The sequence below is a fragment of the Equus caballus genome, chromosome 1, assembly GCF_041296265.1.
Source record: "Equus caballus isolate H_3958 breed thoroughbred chromosome 1, TB-T2T, whole genome shotgun sequence".
In the NCBI taxonomy this organism is placed as follows: Eukaryota; Metazoa; Chordata; class Mammalia; order Perissodactyla; family Equidae; genus Equus; species Equus caballus.
In genome coordinates this window covers 63310576-63327733 of record NC_091684.1, presented here as the reverse complement: position 1 = coordinate 63327733, position 17158 = coordinate 63310576, and the positions used below count along the sequence as shown (strand labels likewise).

Below are 17158 nucleotides of genomic sequence, written 5' to 3'. Positions count from 1 at the left end.
AAGTGGGAAGACTATCCGGAAAAGATGTGAGAGTCCAGTTCTGGTGTAATGCTAACCCAAATCTGAGTAGTTCAGCCTGGTATCCAGCCAATAAAGAGCTAGACTGGGCACAATTCTGCACAATAAAGAGGATAAACTCTAAAACTGATTTTAGGAAACAGGCTTGGCTTCATTTACATTTTAATAAATCAAGATGACCATCAGATTTCTCACGTCCCCAATTATCTACTTGTCCCCCAACCCATCATATATATACTTGTGAATATTATGATTAAGAAATCTTGGTTCAGAGTCCAAAAAGGAGGAAGGTCTGGGAAGAACTCGCAGTTGATATAGGGAAGAAGAACCACCGCAGAATTTGAGCCTCAGGGGCCAAGTCCCTGGGGCCTAGCAGAGTAAAAATGGACGTAAAATAATAAAAAAAAAAATAAAAGGAAACAAGGAACTAAGAACTTATATTAAGGATCTAAATGATGAGAGGTTATTTAAACTAGAAGAACATAAAAACTGGAAAAGCAGAGAATCAGCAGGAATATATCAGGGTGACCCATATAAAATTGCCATTTTTACAGGTCAAAAACAGTGTAATGTCAGCAATTTCATAAGGTCCAAATGAATAACGACACGACATTTTGCACTGGAAACTTGGCTCGTTCAGTGTAACTGCACTGGAGAGCACCAGAATGAAGACAAGTTTTAGATTCAAAAGGAAGAATGCCCCTCTGACAAACAGGGCAGGCCAAATTGGGAACTGGAAGCGTGCAAACTGAACAGATAAACCCCTCTCAAGAGATTTCTGTATTGAGTGGTCTCTAAGAATCCCCTCTGAAATATTCTGGAAGTTCTTTCCCACTTAGCGTAAGTAAGTTCTGGTGAGTTTGGTTCTGCCTATAGTAGGAATAGAGAAGACAGGTAGATGGGAAAGGAACGTACCCCGAAAAGAAAATGGGACAAGAGAAAGTCACGAAGTCAATAAAATGACCATTTCCACCATTTTCAACTCACTCTCTGCAGGACCTGGAGATCATTTTGCCTTTACCACAGTGAAATCTCAACCAACATCTGTAGACAGGAAGAAATATGAGCCCTATACACAAGTGCTGTAAATTTAAAGAAAAAATTTAGCACTATTAAAATGCAGTAAACAGGTCTAGAATGGAAGGGTTCACTGAGCTAAAGGAACTTACACTGCAAAACTGCAACCAGGTAGGTTTGGGCTGGGTAGTTTGGGACAGGCAGAGTGAAAAGCACTACAGGACGGGAAGCTCAAGAAGCAGACCAGCAGGAGCAGGAGACAGTAAATCTAGCTGGAGCAGAGAGCCTGCAGTGACGACTCAGGGAAAGTGGGCCGAGGCCAAGACTGTGAATCATCCTGATTGCCAAGCTCCGGCTTACACTCTAAGTTTGTTCACTATAGTCTTTCAAACACAGTGTACAGACAAAACGGAAGACTGAAGTAAGTGAAGGGGATATTTCATGTACTCGTGTACACGTTTAAAACATCACAATGTTTAGGATCCAGACAAAGAAAAAAGCAGAAAGATTTTTTTGAGTAATCAGTTGTTGCTTCATTTTTCTATTTTTCAGGTCAGATTTTGCTATATCTTAGTTTACAACCATTCTCAACAGATTTTGCTACATTTTAGTTACAACAGTTTACAAAGCATACTAAAAATCTCATTATTTTTATTACACCAATTTTTCTACACACTATCACAAATGTTATTAGACCATGTTCACCTAGGATTTCTTCTCTAAAGAAAACATACTGCTCCTCTCACATTTGAGCTGAGATGTAACAGTATACATTTTTGAGCACTTACATGCAAGGCAGTAGCATTTCAAAGTAGGAGTGCTTCACCCAGGGTTCAGGCAATAAGGGGGTACCTTGTCTGTAGCGAATTTAAAAACAGTAATGAACTCACTAAAAGTCAGTCTGCTTTTTATTATCACTTTGCACTGGCAATTCTAAATAATTCTAACTCCTCCCTGCTGGGGCTGATGGCTCCCATCACAGCCACCTCTCCTTGGTCCACCACTAGCACTGGTGCTCAGCATCATACTAAGAGTTCACAGGGGCTCTTTTAACCCTCATTTTACAGATAGGAAAAGAAAGGCTCGAGAGACTGAGGTAAATGGAAGAATGAGGATTTACCCCAGGCAGCCCGATTCCCAGGTTTAACCTACATGCTACTACCACTCAGGGAAAATAAGCAAAAGGCAGCAGAAACCCCCAGTTCCGCTCAGTTGAGAGTCAACAGCTGAGTTTGAATGTTGTCTTCCATTAGCCTACCTCCTACCTTTTCCATCAGTCAATCAACAACTGACTGCCGATAGCTCAGAGAACACTTTTTACTTATTAATTCATTGCCCATTTCTTGACAGTTTCCCTAGAAAGCGAGGGAGGTTAACTCTGCTACATCCCTGGCCACTGTGACCTGAGGCAACGATCTCTCACAAGACGAGGATTGGTAAACATCTACCTCATGACAACATTCTGGATTCCTTAGCATTCATTTTAATGGGCAAGGAGATCTATTGTTTATGTACTGTCAAAATCCCCATGATAGCAAAGTTTTTCTTAATTGCTTTAATTTTAGACTATGCCTTTAGTGGAAGTTATCATATTGAGAGAATGCAGAAAATAAATAAGAAACAATGTACTTGCATTTCTTCAATGGTTAATAATTTAACTATACAAACAACTCATTTCCTCTTTTCTGTTTCTCCATCCATTAAGTAGAAATGTTAAGTTACAATCCTCAAAAAGTTCAGTGAGGGTAGAATTTCTCTAATAATCCAAAATCTTTAGACCATAAAACTAAAAACAGAGGCCCACTGCTGTCAGGACCTTGGAAATTACAGTGAAGACCTTTCCCCCTGCCCATCTCCCAACTGCTAAAGGGGGAAAGAGAGAAATAAAACTGCCTTTACAAATTTAAACTTTAAAATCAACACATACTAAATATGAGTAGAACTATGGAGTCACTTTAGAGACGCAAAATAGCTTCCAAGTCTGGACTTCCAAACACTGGATGTATTAACACAGCTAAAGAGTGAAGCTGTCAAACAGCAAGGTGGTCAGTCAGCAATGGATGCACAGACTAAGGGAGCGGTAGGTAGAATTCTAAGATGGCCCCCTGGTATATACATCCTCTATAATTTCTTCCTTTTGAGTATGGTCAGGATCATGAATATGATGGATTTCACTCTCACAGTTAGGTTATGTTATATGACCAAGGCGAGAGAATTTTGCAGATGTAATTAAGGTCTCAAATCCATTGATTTGGGCCCATCAAGAGGCAGATCATCCAGCTTAGGCCTGACTTAATCAGATGGGGGCTTTTAAAAGGATCAGAGATTGGAAAGATTGGAAGTGTGTGAGAGATTCTCAAACTGACCTTCAAGAAGCAAAAAGCTATGTTGTAGAGAATGCTACGTGGCAGGGCAGCCTCTAGGAACAGAGGGCCCTTGTCCTACAACCACAAAGAACTAAACTCTGCCCAAAGCCAGTGAGCCTGGAAGACCTCAACTCTGAGATGAGACCACAGCCCCAGCCAACATCTTGATTTCAGCCTGGTGAGATGTTGAGCAGAGGACCCAACAAATCCACGCCTTGACTCCTGACCCACAGAAACTATGAGATATTAAGTGAATTGTTTTAAGCTACTAAATTGCGGTGATTTGTTAATACAATAATTGGAAACTAAGACAGAAAGTCTCCAGATAAGTTGGTAGTTCCCATATAAACACTGTCCAGGACAAAGAGAAGGCATCCCTGTTGTGAGAGAAAAACTGTAATCATCTAACTAACTCTTCTGGTTAGATGCCATGCTCACTAATACAAGCTTGGCTTCCTATGCAGTCTAGCTTCAGGGAGATAATATACTGACCATTCAAACTGAGTACCCCGGTCCTTGGGACAACTACTTCTCAGGCAAATAAACAAATAATTATACTGGCCTCCTGACTTCATGCATCAGTTTCTTTAGCTAGGCTAGTCTCTGCAAAAGAGCTCTGCCCTTGATATCCAGAAAAAAATAAGGACAAAATTTGACAAAGCTAAGAATCAGCCAGACCCTGGAATGTATTAATTTTCCATCGCCACAAACAGTGACTCAAAACTACACCTATTTATTATTTCACAGTTCTGTAGGTCAGAAGTCCAGGCAGGCTCAACTGGCTTCTCTGCTTAAGGTCTCACAGAGCCAAACTGAAGGTATTTGGCCAGCCTTGGCTATTATCTGGACCCTCCTGGGAAGAATCCACTTCCAAGCTAATTTAGGTTGTTGGCAGAATTCAATTCTTAGCGGTTGTAGAACTGAGGTCCTCATTTCTCTGCTAGCTGTCAGCTGGGGGCCACACACAGCTTCTGGAAGCTACCCATATTCCTTGGTACATGGCCCCCACCATCTTCAAAGCCAGCAACAACACAGTGAATTGAATCCTATTCATACTTCAAATCTCTCTTTTTTCCCCACTAGCCAGAAAAAAACTGTTTTTAATGGGCTGGTGTGATTAGATTAGCCCACCTGGATACTTTCCCTTTTGCTATACAAGGTAGTATAATAATGGGAGTGCTATCTCAGCACATTCACAGGTTCCACCTATACTCAAAGGGGAGGGGAGTACACCAAAGGCAAGGGCCATTGGGGCTTATTCTTAGGATTCTGCCTACCACACTGGACCATGGCAAATCCAACAAGATAATTAATGAATGCTACCCCAGGAGGGTTCCTGAAACAACGAGCCAGCTTCCTACAGGAGACACCTCATACACCACATGGACTGTTAAAATGCCCATTAGTTTTAAAGCAATTAGGATATTTCTCTCTTTATTCCTTTTCCATATCTTTAGCATACTAGCTTATACATATATATTGTTACTTTTTATTTCTTTGAGCTGGAACCTTATCAATGTATTTTGAGCACACAAATTTTCATAAAAATTAAGACTAAATACTTACTGGACATCTATTTAGTACAAGGCACTATGTGAAGCAGTGTGAAAGATGGAAACACAAGTTAACTCCTCGGAAAGGGGTTGATAAATAATGTAAGTCAAAGAGAGGATAATACAAAATGATTAATGATGCCACACATTAAAATTAGTCAAAGGCCAAGAATTAATAAAATATTCAAACCAGACTGCACAGCTTTTAATACAAGTCTCATAGCCAGAGTATTCCTACAAGTGTCACTGGTGACAAATAGATATGAAGACCTTTAAAATATTATCAATACAGTTCTAAATTTTGAGGGTGTTTAATGTGTATATAATTTTTACGTGTAAACTAGAAAAAATATAAGAGGAAATATACCAAAGTGGTTAGTCATTTGAGTAACAGAATTACAGGAGATTTTAATTACATTTTTATTAATTTTTAAATTTTCTCATTTTTTTCCAATAAGCACTCTTATAACCAGGGTGGGGGGAATATATATATATATATATACACACATATATATATATATATATATATATACACATATATATATAAACATTTACACTGGGCAAGTCGTGGTATTTGGTCCAATCAAGCTTTCCTTCAAGCCAAAACCTGTCCTGTGCATAGCCCCCAGCTCTAAAAAACAGAAGCAGTTTTGGCATGGCACAAAAAAGACTAGTAGAAACCTGGCTATCTGGAATCTGAAGAAGGAAACAAACTTGTTAATAGCAGGTACTAGAGCTGAAAGGATACAAGAGAGTTGAAATTAATAAGGGCCACAGCGAATTGATGGCATGAGAGGACAGAAATGATGAGTAAGCAGAAGCTATGGGGTAGAGGAAAAGATATGGAACACAGAGTGAGGAAGCAACAGATGAGAGCAGAGCAAGCAATGTGCAGACGAAGGCAAAGACAGAGACTAGAGGGGACAAGAAGAGAATGGATAGGCAGGGAGGTGGGCAGACAGATGGGTGGACCAAGGGATGGACAGACACATGGACAGGGTGCCAGAGCTAGCACCCAGTTCTCCTAGGACTCTGATTTCTGAGAATTTTCTAGCCCCCCTTTTCAATAAATGATTTTTCATTCTTTTCAACCAAAATGAGGTCAACTACAATGACATTAAAAACATTACTTCCATAAGGCTAAAAATTAAAACAAAACACACGTTTTTAAAGGTCTTCTAAAAGACAAGTTCTTAATTTAGATTTTTTTCACTTCTTCAACTCCAGTTCCTCTCAAAAGCTGGTGGAAATCTAGGAATCTCTGAATCCCCCCACCCCAAGCACTCACAAACAGAACAATCCTAGCCAGAAAAGGATTTGCCTATTAGCCACACTATCTCCACCAAGACAGCAGCCTTATTAAATTACAACTGTTTGAACAAGGTCAAACACTTAGAGTTTAATTCAAAGTGTTTCCAGGTATAATGCTGTCAGGTCAACTTAAACAAGCCAACAGAGGCTTGGAGCCTGATTAACTATTAAAACAGAATCTTTCACATCTGTTTTTACCCAAGGATGAAATTACTGTACATCACTTCAACCAGCTCATTAACACACTATACACACATCTTGCCTCAAAGGTTACAGGAATATCAATGCTTCAGAGGCCTGCAGTGAAACCTGCCCACACATCCAGAAGTGAGGTCAGTGCACACTTTACAGGACGTCAATATCTCTTTCTAAAAGGTGAGCAATAATCAGTTAGACATAGACACATCTTAAAATAAAGGATGAAAACCTCCATGAAGTTAAGCCAGTTGCTTTTGATCTGAACCTTTTAATCATTCATTCAGTTGGCTTTGATAGGTTACTTGATAGGAGATGTTGAGCAAAAACTTTGATTCAACACTAATTATTTTATAAAATGAAGGGTTGTCACATCCAAATAGATGGCCACGGTGATTACATTTTTAACCTACAAAAACAAATATAAAAGATACATATGAATATTCAAAGGCACAAACAACTGAACAGAGTACATACTTTCATGGTATATTGGGTAAAAAGAGTAGTTAAAGATTTGCTGCTTTAAAAACTCCTCTAACAGGGAATGATACCTGGACAAATAGTCTAGAATTACTTTGAATATTTCTCTGTGTTTAATGTCCCCATACCCGAACCCAGTGAACAATTCTGAAACTGTTTTGCAGGACTATCTATGTCACAGACTATAATAGCTATTATTTGTAGCTGCTGTGCACATTTCCCACTCTCTCCTCTTCCTTTGGTACACCATTCCCTTTCTTCCAGGGAACCCCACTTCCACTCCTGGTCCTGGGGAACTGTCAATCACAGTGCCCTCACCCCCAGCCACCTGGATGGGTACATCCTCCAAACCATACTCCCTGAGCCTCTAGTGACAACGGCTGGTCTAAGGGGTAGGCACGTGCCTCAGGTGAGCTGTTTCTACATGCAGATTGGGAGAGAAAAGTCTTTAGGGGCTGAAACTGCTCACCTGGCAGGATATTTGGGTAGCCACTTTCCCATCCCCAAGGAGAAAGCCAATATGTATAATAAATATGTATACAGAGAGCAGAGTTCAAAATACAGAGAAACAGCTCTGACCACATCTTCTGAGCAACAGGAGCCCATTGAGCCTAATCCACCTCCACTTTCTGTTTTGAAGATTAGATGTCTATAGATAATATTAACATTAGTTAATGCCAGACTTATCTGTGTTTAGATATTAGCAATAAGTTAATAGAAAGATTGCTATTCTGACCCAAGGTGCAGCTAAACTCACACTTTCTCTAGGAAATCCTACCGATCTATCTTTTCTGAAGTTCTCCAGAACTTCAACTTCTACATTACCAAGAGATTTTATCTTCCACTGCTTTCCTATTGTTTCATATATGTAACTGATTTAAAGTTTTAAATCTCTTGTTGCTATATAGTCAAAAGAATATAAAAGCTGCCTAAATCTGAGATATTTTAAGTTAGTTCAATACAGACTAGGATAAGGATGAGAAAGTCTAACTACGTAATATTTGACCAAAAATAACAATGCTGGTATTGATGTGGAGTAGGTTTCATTGTAATATTGCCATACCTCAGATATTCAAGTTTCTTTTCAAAAAAGAGATGATCACTCACTTATTCAGGAGTACAGGTCAACTTCACACCCAAAGAAGAGTGGTCACAGTGCATAGACCCCAAGTGATAAAACCTTCACAATCCAACTTACATACTTGAGGCTAAGGAAACATTATTCAAGAACCACTTGTTGGAATAATCCCATAGCACAATATGAAATAGCATTTCAGTCGGAAAACCATAGGATGTGGAGTCAGGGGACCCAAGCTGGAGTTCTTGTTCTGTCACTGACTCACCAGGAGAAGATAAAACAGACAAGGCACAAAACTTCTCTTGAACCTGTTTTCTTTGCTGCAAAACAAGAGTAATGCCTCCCTTACCCACTGTATAAGTAGGCAGTGAAGATCCACTGAGATAAAGTAAAAATAAAACAGCATCATCTGAAAGCAATACACAAATATAAGTTGCTGTCTAGAAAAAATAAATTAGTTAATACCTTGTGCTATATTCAAACATGATCTTAATCCTCTTCCAATTTTATAAACAAGAAAAAAACCCTCAAAGAGGTTAACCCTAGCTCACGCAAAGTCACAGAACGGGTACAAGAAGAGGTCAGTCCACAGCACACATTCTTCCCATCACAAACCTGACTTCAGTGACTACAGAACAACGAAGCGACACACCTCGACTCATGAAGATCCAAATTCTAGGTGGCCTTGCCTAGTTTACAAATGCATTTCGAATTTGTTGAGAAGACATAAATTCTATAATAAGCACCTTATTGTTGTTCTTTATTATTGACAAAGAAAAGGTCCAGCAAATATACATAAGGGCTTATTGTGCTCTGTTGAACAAAATAACTTTAAAGTGTCTGTTTGTCTGCTATGCTTGGTATGGTTAAAAAGCTAATTTAACATGGCAAAAATATCTGCAACTGAACTATAGTTAATTTCCTATAGAATTTTCAAGTTCTAAGAAACAAAATAGTTCCCAAATTTTCAATTTTTGACACCAAAAAAGCAACACAGATCTCTGCTTATAGGTTTATAGTGTTCATTTACTGAATGCAAACCATGATGAATACATTTAAATTTTTAACAGGATGTGTTTTTTATAGAAAAGCTGAAATTGCCTGACTAGTGATTTAAATCATGATGCAAGTTGGAATCATTTAAAAATCAAATCCATCTTGGATGAAGTTCACTGCTAAGACACAAAATACGTGTGAGGCCTATCATTTATTTTCTGTAGGATGCAAGCAACAGGCCTTGTTAGGAGGTAATAGAAAAAAGAAAGTCTCCAGGTAGTCGTGACTCACTGGATTTTCCCTGCCCACAAGACTCAATGGAAGCAAAAGGAACTAATCAACATAATGGGACTAAGGGATAGGAGGTATGCCTGTGGGCCACCATAGTGGGGAGGTGAGGTGCAACACAAATGGCTACTAGACTTGGGCCACCACTCTAGGTACACAATCAGAGTGTCTCCGGGACAGACATTTCGCATCATGTTGGTGCGAGGAGTAGGGGAGGAGAAAGGGTTCAGTGGGGTGTGTGCCAGAGTGTGTGTCTGTGCCTGGGCTTGTTTCAAGGGTGGAGAAGGATGCAGTGAAACCAGAAGGTTAGTCTGCAGCATTATAACAAAAGCATTTGAATACTTAGAGAGAAAAAGGCTTTTTGAAATCTTAAACCATTAAATTTAAAAACCAGTGGTTAAAACAAAAACAGAAAATAAAATTCCAATATGGCACAATCTTATAAGACACACAAAATCACTCTTGAATGATATAATCAAGCAGAGTAAACCATACTAAATGTAACATCAATACATTCTTTTTTGATTGTTAAGCCCCACTACCACCACCAAAGACTATAAGGAATTTAACAGAAGGAAATTAATCATCATAATACTTTGGTTCAATACCGATCTTCAGTGAAATAATTTGGGCATTAGTACAGTTTACTTGAAATAAGATTTAAAGCAGCACATTTAACAGAAGCAGAACTCATTAAGCAACCTCTCAAAAGGATCATTTCCTCTAATTATTGCTTTTATAACAGAAGAGAAAGGCAGCCCAAAGTAAGTTCATAAAATCTACAATTAGCTGCCAAAATCTTACCAGGTAAAATTAGAAGAGAAAGGATATTCAGAAGAACAATTGGTAAAAAGTTCTGTTATTTCTAAAAAGGCGTTTGCTCTTTCTTTCTACCCATAATCATTTAAAGTAGACAAACTCTATAGGCCGGATATGTGGTAGATTCACAGGAACGAAGGAGTGAAAATACAAGACCAAGCTGCGTGCTCCAGAAGTTTACACTCCTGGGGTGGAGGGGAGGAGAGTTATCCTCACAATACCTCCGGACAAGTGTTCTAACCTGGGTTGTATGTAAGAAGCCATGGAAGAAGGAAGCTGCTGACTGAATGGTTAACTGGAAAATCTTCACATCTGACCTGAGTCTAAATGGAGAAGAAGGAGAAGGAGCCTGAAAAATAAGGTAAAGCAAGAAGGAAAGTAAGGCATTCCATATGCCATGCAAAAGAAAACAAAAAGAGAACAGTGAGTGAAAGGGTACAAAAGGATGAAATAGAGTATTTTTAGGAATCTTTGGACAGAGGAGGAGTTGGAGAGATAAGGAGGAATGATGATGGGGTGTACAAAGCTGGAAAGGTCGATGGGAACAAGATTATGGAGGAAGAGCATTTAGTCAAACTCTGGAATTAATTCAGACTTTAGGCCTTACTCAATAGGGCCTATTGGGAAGATACTGAAGACCTGATCAAAATCTGTCATATAATTTCCTAATCTTTTCAGTATTCCAAAGTAATAATTATAATAAATGTTTTAACTGCAAAAAATATGATTAAAGGACAGAGTGAAAAGGCAACCTATGAAATGTGAAAAAATATTTCCAAACCATGTATCTGATAAGGGGTTAATATCCAGAATATACAAAGAACTGCTACAACTCAACAAGCAAAAAAGCAAACGAATAGTCTGATTAAAAAATGGGCAAAGGACTCAAACAGACATTACTTCAAAGAAGATATACTAATGGCCAAGAAGCATATGAAAAGATACTCAATATCACTAATCATAAGAGAAATGCAAATCAAAACCACAATGGGAAATCACCTCACACCCATCAGGATGGCCACTATCAAAAGAACAGAAAATAGTAAGTGTTGATGAGAATGTGGAAAAATCAGATCCTTGTGCACTGTTGGTGGAAATGTAAAATGGTACAGCTACTTTGAAAAACAGTATGGAGGTTCCTCAAAAAATTGAAACTGGATTACCATATGAACCAGCAATCCCAATTCTAGGAATATCCAAAAGAATTGAAAACAGTATTTAAAAGAGATATTTGCACACTCATCTTCACTGAAGCATTATTCACAATAGCCAAGAGGTAGAAGCAACTCAAGTGTCCATCAATGGATAAATGAGTACAGAAAATGTGGTATTTATATAAAATGGAATATCATTCAGCCTTAAAAAAGAGGGAAATCCTGTCATATGCTACCATATGAATGAGCCTTGAAGATATTATGCTAAATGAAATAAGCCAGCCAGAAAAGACAAATATTGCATGATTCCACTTATATGAGATATCTAAAGTAATCAAACTCTTAGAAACACAAAGTAGAATGGTGATTGCTGAGGGTTTCGGGTAGGGAGAAAGGGGAGAAGGCATTGGTGTTTAATGGATACAAAGTTTCAGTTTTACAAGATGAAATAGTTCTAGAGATCCACTGCACGACAATGTGCACAAAGTTAACACTACTGTACAATACACTTTAAAAATGTACTGTACTATGTACTTTACACTTTAAAATTGGTTAAGATGGTAAATTTTATGTTTCTCACCATAATTTAAAAATAAATAAACCAATAACAACAAATACAAAAAATTACAATTAAAAGTTGCAAAGTTTCAGGCTAATTCATAAGGGGTCCCTAAGGCCAATATGGGGACATGACCTGTAGTAGCTGTATACTGAGTTAGCAAATTTCCAGTCTTCAGCTTATCATGAAATTTCAACTTTCTCAGATGACACAGTAATTGCTGGCAAGTCGTATGCTTGAAATCTGCAGGATACAACATAATAGAAACTATACTTAGTGATAAAACCTAGCTCTAGTCTACTGGGGCCGAGACGGCCGAATGTGTCATCATGAAAGGACTTTTCAGGGTTCAGTAACTCAGAACTACTGATTTGTAGCTAGAGTTTTAAAAAGAAATCATTATCTTAAATAAATAAGCCAAACTTTCAGGCATTAAAAAGTCCAATCTAGTCTAAACCAAAACTAATTTCATCCAGTGTGAAGCTTTTCCCCTGAGACCAGCATTGAGGAAAGGGTGGGGGGCCAGAGCAAAAGAGGCAATTTTGAGGAAAAGGAAACAGGAAAGTCTATCCATTTGTCTGTGGTCCTCCGGTCTGTAAAACATCTGCCACTTGCAGGAGTCCAAATGCCAGCTCTCACTAGTGAGACCCCTTCACTGGGATCTCCACGCTGCCTGAGGCAGGCAATGAGGGCCCTTCGGCTCATCTCTCACAGCCTCCGCTGAGTTCCTGCCCCTGTGGTTCACCCACAGCCTCTTTCTGCTGGAGTCCTACACATGGTGGGCAGTCTTCTTCTGCAGGGAAGGTTTTTCAAGATGACTCACAGCTGCTGCCCTCCAGGGAGACCTCCTGACCAGCAGAAAAGGTCAAGCATTTACTGCCCCCTCTCTATACACACTGCCCCCTACCCCTCCACCCTAGGAAGCTCCAGCCACACAGCTGCTTTCAGGTGAGAGGAAGACACCAGTCTCTGTGTTCACAGACATCTCCAAACTCCAAGACACACGACAATCTCTAAAGAACTCTTTCTCAGATTCCATTCTAATCCCACAGTAGCACCTGTCTTGTGAGTGCAGTTCAATAAAATGTCAATTTCCTTTTGCAATCAACCCCAATCTTTTCATTACTCTCTTGGTGTCTCTCTCAAATGATTGCAGGCAGGACAGAGAGAGGGAAACCCCCACTTCCCTCAGGGAAGAGCACTCCCTACCCCGGGAGTTCCTTGCATGTAATCCATTTCTAGTCTTCCTGACACAGGCTGGGTTACAGGGTAGAGGGTGTAAAAGTTGCTAGACCTATTTGGCCAATTCTTGACAAGTCCTGCAACGGATGCTTCTAAAATCTCTCCTCAGACTACGTGGGTACTTTCCATCTACTGGCTACAGCTTTTGGACTTTGGCCAAAATTTTAGACAACAGGAAACCTCCCATTTAACATCTTATCATATATAAAAATGATAAGGACTATATCAAACTGAGGTACTGTTATTAGGTGCCCAAGGTATCTCCATGAAGTCTAAAACTCCTCCAAGGACAGTTTGAAATTCAACTCTACTGAAAATTCAAATAATTGCACAAATAAGCACTGTTACACAGGAAAAGATGTCAACACTGCTGAACCCAAACTGTTGGTTGGCAGGCAGCATCACCATGCAATAGCTTGAACTCTCTGCCATCCAATGCTTAAAGTTCTGATCATGTGCACAAAGGTCGTTAGAGGCATCAGTACAAAATGTACAAAAGTAAAAGCTAAGCCCACCTGTAGTAACATTGATGTGTACGACTAGGACTATCCAGGAAAGAAATCTTAGTAATTTCAGTAACTCTACTGCCACTACTAACTGTCCCTGCATTTTGCAACATTCTCTCCAGATTTAAACTCCAGGTGAAAGCAGTCAGGAGGCTGAGCCTAAGTAGTGAGCCCACCCCTGTAACTCCTACGGGGCAAGAAGAAGAAACGCTCATTTGACCTGGGCTGGCTTCCACAGCAGAAGGTGGACCCCACCACAGCCCACCACTGGGCAACCTACAGTGGACAGCAAATGTCCATTATAGACATTCTATCATCTTTCTGAAAGAACTCAGAATATAAGTCAAAACAACACTGGCAATGATAAACAGTGTTAGTTCTGCCAGTCAACATTACAGGCTAATATCATTCTGACTAAAAAATAATTTATAAAAGTATATCACTATCACAATCTGCCATCATCAGTCAAAATAAACAAAAAATGAAAGCTGCCAGAAGGGCTAAAATCATTAATGCAATGCTGATGACAAAGATGCTGGGAGATTATTTAATTTTTTATGTCATATCATATTAATTGTCATGTTTAAATTTGCAAATTGCTGCTTAAAATATTCATTTACTAAAATAATAAATAACGCATGTTGTAACATAATAGTGAAATTATTATTTTTAAGTGCATCATAGACACAGATGAATAACCATTTCAATGCAAACCCTTTTACCATTTAGGGAAAAACAAGAGGATCTGATAAGTTATATTGCGGCAGAAAAAGCAAGAATTGCTACCACATTTCCTTACCCCAAACTGATCCTCCACATTTCAAATTCATAAAGTCAGCTCAGCTCAGCAAGGCACCAGAGGAGCCAAAACCAGAGTCCGGAAAGTTGACTGGAGGCTTCCTGCCAAAGGCAGCACTTGAAGCAGCAGCACCAGGCTAACACTGAAGTTAAACTGACAATGGAAAGGTGGCCAGATTTAAAAGAAAGGCTGTAAAGAATTGCAGGACAAGAGAAGCTGTTCCAAATCATACTGTAGCAAAGGTAACAAAATTACAGCTTTCCCTAAACAATGTTCACCCATTTTCATCTCCCACTAATCTTACTTGGTAAATCTTTTATGTTCAATTTCACCTCTTATAGGGCACAGTTCTTTATTTTCATTGAATAGGGATAAACACTAGGCTCTCCTATGATCTCCTTCAAAAGAGAAGTGGTCATTTGCAAATGCTGGAAGGCCGAAAGTAAAAACAAAGTTTGTAGCGCAAATGAAATTTTGAAATTGAATCATTTATATGCAAAAAAACCCAAAAACCCATGCTCTACATACTTTTAACACAGATTTGAACATACATCATAAAAACCCTAGAAAATAAACTTGAAGTGACCAAATTAAAAAACATTCAAACCAAAGATGGTATAAAAATACTTGGTAACCAAAAGATTAAATGTAAAACATGTGCCTACTGAATCAAGGTCAAACTCCTAAACCTGGCATTCTTGGCTCTTCATGGTCTGGCCATAACCTACGCTTTAAAATCTTCCCATTGCTTCCCTCCAGAACAGAGGAGACCCATCCTCCAATCTATGGCAGGTCATCTCCTACCTGCCTTGTTGCACCCCTCAGATTTAAAAATCCATTTATTCCTTTGGCTCTTCCCCACTAGGGCTTAGTTCTCTACCCAGACAATGCATTTTCCTTTCAGTGGCATTAGGTAATGCTCCTTGGTTTGATCTATTTTTCTGCCTCACCATACAATTCCCTTATCCAAACAGCAGATGGTACACCACAGACAAGGTGTACCTCAGGGAACCGCCCCCCGCCCCCCACAGCTGGTGGATGGGTAACCCTACAGTGATTACCCCTGACTAACCTGGCACCACCTTGCAAACTGGTACCTTCAACCTCTTCACCAGAAAGTAAAGGTTATGATGGAGCAATTGGTCCTGGCTCTAGAATCCTGCTCTCCTATCCCCCTTTTCTCAGACCTCAGCTCTCAATTCTCTCCCACTGTATCTTCACAGCTACTTAAATTCTTAATGGAGCTGAACAATCTCTCAGCCATCCAGGCCATAAAGTGCTCAGACAAAGCTGAGTATCAAGTACAACGGCAGATGTAGAGAAATGGCTCAGATGACACAGATCTGTAGGCAACTCTATCTCCTCTAATACATATAACATTACACAATAAGTAATACATTTTCATGGTTTAAAAAAATTCAAATACAGATGAAGTCTCTACTGACCTCTTCAACCCCATCCCATCCTTCCTTAGAGTCCTTTATCAATCTATTTACGTACCATCTTTCATTAAATCTAAAATCTTACAATATCATGATTCACCAAGAAAGAAAAAAAGTTTAAGTATTAACTATGCCACCAATTGTTAGATACACTGATTTCAGAAATGTTGAAATGTGAATAACATGTTTTAGAATCCATGAAATACATCTAAATGAGCTTTTAAATATATCTAAAATGAATTTATTCTATAGATTTCATATGTACAATACATATAGAATTTTTTAAATGTAATAAATATAGAAATATATCTAGTTTTGAGGAATTTTTAATGTAAATATGATAATTTTGTAAATTTTTTTCACTAAAAATGTATTTGGGAGAGCTTCACATACTAGTTGCATATAGATCTACCACACTTTTTATGTGCTGCATAATATTCCATATGCTGGCTGTACCATTGTGCATTTAGTTATTCCAATACTATTCCAATACCATTACTAACAATGATGGAATAAGCATGTGCCCATGTGAATTTCACTAGAGGCAAAATTACTGGTGAATCAAAGGTATGTGATTTTATTTTCATATATACTGTCAAATTGCCCTTCCACAAGGTCTGAACAATTTATACACTTGCTCTATATAAAGTATACCTATCTCTCCTCATTGTTGCCAAAACAGAATATTATCAATCTTTTTAATTTCTGTCAATCTAATGGGAGAAAAATCATACCTGATTATTTTGTAGAAGCTTCCTTATATTCTTTCTATTTAACTATTTTCTTCTAGTCTATTATTTTTCTTTTAATTATATTTGCAGTTTTGCCTTTGGTGATACAGACATTTCAAATTTTTAAACAGTCAAATTTACTCATCATTTCCCATTTGCACCCAAGATTATTTACATATAGGTAATATTTTTTTCTAATAGGTAAGCTATTCTTTGTAAACTCCACTGGGTTCTGCCCTGGCAGTGTTTGGAAGGAGATGGAATACACTCCCACAACCCACACACTGGAGAATTTCCACACAACTATCCTGAGACTACCTCTGAAAGGTGCAGGTGCCAGTCAGTACTCTGCCAGCCTGTGGGCACTATTTCAGGAAGGACTAGACAGTTCCTTTCCTTAATGTCTGAGACAGAAGCCTAACCCATTCCAGGCTACATGTGCCAACTTGGTCAGCCTGACATCATGGCCCAAGGCCACAGACCAATGACCAGACACAGAGAGAGGCAAGCATCTCACAATATGTGGCTGAGTTCCTGAGCCAGGGGTGTCTGGACACCCTGTGTAAAGATAACCCATTCCCCCTCTCCCTCAGACTCAGATATA

At 38.9% G+C, this 17158-nt stretch overlaps 1 protein-coding gene and 1 long non-coding RNA gene across 13 annotated transcripts in view; both read right to left on the bottom strand.

Moving 5' to 3' along the window:
• KAT6B (lysine acetyltransferase 6B) overlaps positions 1 to 17158 on the bottom strand; it is a 191736-nt gene that overhangs the window by 120865 nt on the left and 53713 nt on the right. The window lies entirely within an intron of this gene.
• LOC111774318 (uncharacterized) lies at positions 6716 to 14517 on the bottom strand. Its single transcript, XR_002809267.2, has 3 exons — positions 14382 to 14517; positions 11970 to 12077; positions 6716 to 6869 (listed from the first exon to the last, which is right to left on the bottom strand). It is a non-coding gene; the product is annotated as an uncharacterized lncRNA (long non-coding RNA).